The sequence below is a fragment of the Narcine bancroftii genome, chromosome 1 (assembly GCF_036971445.1).
Source record: "Narcine bancroftii isolate sNarBan1 chromosome 1, sNarBan1.hap1, whole genome shotgun sequence".
In the NCBI taxonomy this organism is placed as follows: Eukaryota; Metazoa; Chordata; class Chondrichthyes; order Torpediniformes; family Narcinidae; genus Narcine; species Narcine bancroftii.
Genome location: NC_091469.1, coordinates 206,749,568 through 206,755,588, shown reverse-complemented (window position 1 = coordinate 206,755,588; position 6,021 = coordinate 206,749,568).

The window sequence follows — 6,021 nt, the reverse complement described above, 5'->3', positions numbered from 1 at the left end:
TCAATTCCCCGTCCCATTCCCTCGCTGGCATGTTTGTCCATGGTCTCATGCATTTCCAGACTGAGGCCACCTCTAAATTGGAGGAACAACACCTCATCTTCCGACTGGGCATTAATATTGACTTCTCTGGCATTCCACCCCCACTTTTTCCTCTATCGCCTTTCCCCATCTCTGCCTCTTCATTCAATCTCCTTTTGCACAAATATGATAAATTCTTTCCTAGTCCCTTATCACATCCAATTAACACCTTTTGTTGGTCTGCTTTCCTCCCTCATTGTTTGAATTCTGAAACTTTCTGAGATTACCTGCCTCAATCTTATTCTGCTTGTTACTTGAAGAAGGGTTCAGGCCCGAAATGTCGGCAATATATCTTTGACTCCTATAGACGCTGAAAAGACCGGCTGAGTTTCTCCAGTGTGTTTTTATGACACTACATGTCAACCAGTATGAATGTAAGAACATGATGACTTCTTACAGAGTTCTTTGGCTCTTGGTACATCTGTACTTGTTTCTCTTATCCTGTGAAATGACTTCTATCAGAAGCAAGTTGAATTTTATGGGCACTCTGCTTTTCAAACAGAAGTGTTTTAAAGAGGCTTTCCCCCAGTCTTTTCGCAGTGATGCCAACCTCTCTTCAGGCTGACTTAGTTCCCTTTATGTTTCAATAAAGAGAGTAAATCTCCAGCCTTGAGGACCAGCCATTCATAGTTGCAAAGATCAGGATCATTGAACGGCCTGAAGGAAACGGTCAAAAAAAAGCGAGGGTGGGATGTCAAGGAGAGAGAAGAAATTCCTGTTGTTGGTGAGTTGTGGTGATCAGGAAAAAACTGTTGGGATGGATGATGGAAGCAGATACAGTGGAACTTTCAAAAAGAAACAGAGAAAGCTCTAAAAAATTGATCGCAGATCATAGATGATTTGTTTAACTCCATGCTATGTTCAGATTACCAAACTGAGTAGGATGAAGGAGGGGCTGTGATCTCACACAAGGACCTTGCAGATCCAGCGCATCTTCCATTGAAGAGCATGGGCATGAAGCATCACTCACTGAGTGAGCACGTGGAGGTTGACTGGAAAGTGACAGGTCATCTAGTTTAAGGATGGAAACAATGGTCATTCTTTGTAAGTATCTCCCGTTAGTTCTTGTCACGTGTAAAATGAACTCCTTGGCACTAGTGACATTATTCATTGCAAAGCTTGCTGTTGCCTGAACAAGGCATTAATCCGCAGTATTGTGTCATCAACTGTGGTCTGAGGCCTTTAATTTTAATTTCTGACAACTGTAGTCTGGTAGTTTGAAGTAGATTAGTACCCTGCTGGGACTCACATGCGTGAAGTAGATCAGTACCCTGCTGGGACTCACACGCATGAAGTAGATCAGTACCCTGCTGGGACTCACACGCGTGAAGTAGATCACATGCGTGAAGTAGATCAGTACCCTACTGGGACTCACACAAGTGAAGTAGATCAGTACCCTGCTGGGACTCACACGCGTGAAGTAGATCACACACGTGCAGTAGATCAGTACCCTGCTGGGACTCACACAAGTGAAGTAGATCACACACATGCAGTAGATCAGTACCCTGCTGGGACTCACACAAGTGAAGTGGATCAGTACCCTGCTGGGACTCACACGTGTGAAGTAGATCACACACGTGCAGTAGATCAGTACCCTGCTGGGACTCACACACGTGCAGTAGATCAGTACCCTGCTGGGACTCACATGAGTGAAGTAGATCAGTACCCTGCTGGGACTCACACGCGTGAAGTAGATCAGTATTCTGCTGGGTCTCACACACGTGAAGTAGATCAGTACCCTGTTGGGACTCACACGCATGAAGTAGATCACACACATGAAGTAGATCTGTACCCAGCTGGGACTCACACGTGTGAAGTAGATCAGTACCCTGCTGGGACTCACGTGTGAAGTAGATCAGTACCCTGCTGGGACTCACATGTGTGAAGTAGATCATACACGTGAAGTAGATTAGTACCCTGCTGGGACTCACACACGTGAAGTAGATCACACGTGTGAAGTAGATTTGTACCCTGCTGGGACTCACGTGTGAAGTAGATCAGTACCTTGCTGGGACTCATGCGTGAAGTAGATCAGTATTCCGCTGGGACTCACACGTGTGATGTAGATCAGTATTCTGCTGGGACTCACACGCGTGAAGTAGATCACACACATGAAGTAGATCAGTACCCTGCTGGGACTCACACGCATGAAGTAGATCACACGCATGAAGTAGATCAGTACCCTGCTGGGACTCACACGTGTGAAGTAGATCAGTACCCTGCTGGGACTCACACGCGTGAAGTAGATTCCATGAACATCAGGCACTGCTTGATGAATGCAAGAATGACAAAACATTGTAATAATTGAAAGCTACATCTTTTTTCCAAATAAGTTTCAAAAAAGAATCATTCTGATTTAAATTAGAATCTGCTCCCCCACATTGACTTGTGGTTGGATCAGAGAAGAGCAGCTTCAAAACAACTCGAGAATGAGGTCCTTTGTATCATTCCATCAAAGAAAGATGTGGGTGACTGAGAGACAATGAAATGTAGCGAACACCATGATCCCGTTCTGGGAGTTCATATTTCTTCATACATCTGTGCTCCTCGGAACAACTGATGAAAATCTTCAGCAACTGTGGTGGTACACCGCCGGCCTACTGCAGGGGGCAACCTCTGTACCTGCAGGAGTGTAAGGAGACAGGACAACACCTGGCCGGCTGTCAATCAGTCGGCCTGAAGGGATCAAGCCCCACCCGGTCGGGTGTCAATCACCCTCCGGGATATAAGCCTGTGCCAGCCTCCTGAAGCTCACTCAGAGTTACTGCAGCTACAACCAGCTGGCTCTGTGGAAGTCTTTGCGGATTAAAGCCTGTACAGTCTTTACCTTGTGTGTGTCTGATTCTGGCTAACATCGCACCACAATTTAATCCACAAAATTTTCCCACAGCTGCCATGGAAAACCTTCTGAGCACAGGGAGCCTCGAAATTGACCCATGCCACCCGGAAGCCCAGACACACTTTGAGATCTGGTGGCACACGGTCAAGGCAATCATCGAGGTGCAGGCAGGCGGCATCCTGGACTCAGATTGGAAGAGGCTGTTCCTACTCTGGTCAAAGCTGGGTCCCCGTGCCTTCCAGGCAACCAAAGGCTGTTCCATGTATAAGAATGCAATGGACATTCTCGAGAACTTGAACAAGCCCCCCCCATGAATGTGGTCTGTGGAAGGTACCTCCTCAATTCCCGAGCCCAGCAACCTGTGGAGACGGTTGAGTCTTACCTGGGACACCTGTGAGAGTTGGCCCGACCGTGTTTGGCTGAACCCGGGGTAGGCGCAGAGGAGGTCGAGAAGCTGATCCGGGATGCTTTCGTCCGAGGGCTACGCTCGAGGGCCATCTGGCATAAGCTGCTGGAAGATAGTATCTACGCCCTGACCAAGACTGTGGAAATGGCCCAAACCCTGGAAGCTTCAGCCCTGCACATTGAAGCCTTCGATTTCAGGTTCCTTCTGGCTCCCTCATGGCCCTCTCACACTGCAGCTGCAGCCCCAGACCAAGCTGGGGAGGCAAACATCGCTGCAGCGGGCACCCGGCCGCAGTACTGTGGGTCCTGGTGTGGGTCAGACTGATGATCACGCCAAAACTGCCCGGCTAGGAACCAGTATTGTTCCCAACGTGGCAAGAAAAGCCACTTTGCTAAAGTGTGCCTCTCAAAACCAGCCAGCAGCTCAGCGGCCCTTTATGACCTCCCCACCTCCCCCGCGGACCCCTCCACGTGCGCGTGCCGGGCAGCGCCATTGGCCCTGCTATGACTTCTGCCTTCCCCTACACCGATGGTGCAACATCTGGCCCCACCAGCTCCCGCCCTCACCAGTGCCGCTCGCCAAGAACTACAGTGACATTACTTCCGGCTCACAGCCTGACGTCACTTCTGGCTGACGTAATGACGTCACTTCCGCCGGCCGCGATGATGTCACTTCTCCCAGTGCAACAAACGTGGCTGGGGAAGGTGGCCAGCCATGCGGCGGGCCCCCACGTGCCACTGCCATCTTGGGCCAGGCAGCGGCCGACACGGAGGTCCCCTAATGATGACGGGGATGACGTGGTCAACACCGGTGATAACCAGGCCACCCCACCAATGCACCCCATGCTTCCGGACGTCATCGGCTGCCACACGCCGCACCCCATGACCAGTGTCGACAGGGTCAACACAGGCGATGGCCAGGCCGCCCTACTAATGCTCCCCATGTCTCCAGACACCGTAAATTGCCACACACAGTCAGAGAGTAATGACTCCGAACCCAAGATGGTCCTGGCTGCCACCACTCTGACCAGGGAAATCCCTCACGACCTCAGCCGCTCTATGATGGATGTGCAAGTCAACGGCAGGTAACAAAGTGCCTGTTTGACAGTGGCAGCACCGAGAGCTTCATTCACCCGAGCATGACCCACTCCCTGAGATTAAAAGTCCACCCCACCACCTGCTCGATCGTCCTTGCTGTCAAGGATAAGACTGTCGGTACCCTCAGGTGCTGATCGGCCAATATAACTGTGGGAGGGGAGACATACACGGGGTTCAGGCTCCTGGTCATGCCCAAACTCTGCGCCCCAGTCCTCCTGGGCCTGGATTTCCACTGCCACCTGCAGAGTGTCACCCTTGCCTTCAAGGGGCCCCAACCTCCATTCACGTTACACAGTGCACCAACCTACCAGCCCCGGCCAACCTGCGGCCTCTCCACACTGTGCATCACCCCACTGGGGCTCTTCCCACATCTTATGCTAGGCTGCAAGCCGATCACCGCCAGAAGTAGGCACTATTGCGCCGCAGACAGAGACTTCATCAAGGCGGAAGTGCAGCGATTCCTGGCGGAAGACGTCATAGTACCCATTAACAGCCCTTGGAGAGCCCAAGTCCTGGTGGTCAAAGGAGGAAATAAGCCGAGGATGGTCATGGATTACAGCCAGACCATTAACCGGTACACCCAACTGGACGCCTACCCCATGCCGAGGATAGCCGACATGGTCAACGAGATAGCCCGCTACCGGGTTTTCTCCACGATTGACCTGAAGTCAGCATATCACCAAATTCCCATCCACCCGAAGGACAAGCCCTACACCGTCTCAACCAGGGACCTGGCATCAGCAGGAGCACCCACCACTCCACGGCATCCTTCAGCCCAGGATAACGCCGACCGGACATACATCCCCGTCCCTAGGCAGCTATGGGGCACACAGGACCTCCTTGACCACCAGGGGCCTGTTTCAGCCCTGGGGGACAAACCTGCCCCCCCCACCCATCAAATACAACTCTCACACGTCGACCTTGGCCCCCTCGGTCACTCCTCCGCGCAGCACCACACTAGTCTCACAGACCCCTGCCGCCAGCCCCCCCCCCCATTTCCCCTCCAATCAGTGACCAGGAGCCAGTCCTATGACAGTCACAGAGACCCCAGCGGCTGCCGGATCGTCTCAATCTGTAAATATTGTATTTTATATAGCCTGTACATTCTTTTCCTTGTATGTGTCTGATTCTGGCTAACACTCACCACAACAACTAACATCTGTGCCTATTTTTATAACAGGACTCATTGTCCGCAAGATTGGCTTGGAATAGGGAGAGCACTTTTGTGTCCCCTACCACTATGGGCCTGTTGTACACTGACCACTACTACTGTGGACCTGTTGTACACGGACTGCTATAACTGTGGGCCTGTTGTACACAGATGGCTACCACTGTGGGCCTTTTGTACACTGACCTCTACTACTGTGGGATTGTTGTATACTGACCACTACCATTATAGGCCTGTTGTACACTGACCCCTACCTCTGTGGGCCTGTTGTACACTGACCCCTACCACTGTGGGCCTATTGTACAGACACCTACCACCGTGGGCCTGTTATACACAGACACCTACCACTGTGGGCCTGTTGTGCACTGTCCCCTACTGTGGTGCGCTGTTAGCCAGAATCAGACACACAAGGTAAAGACTGTACAACAGGCTT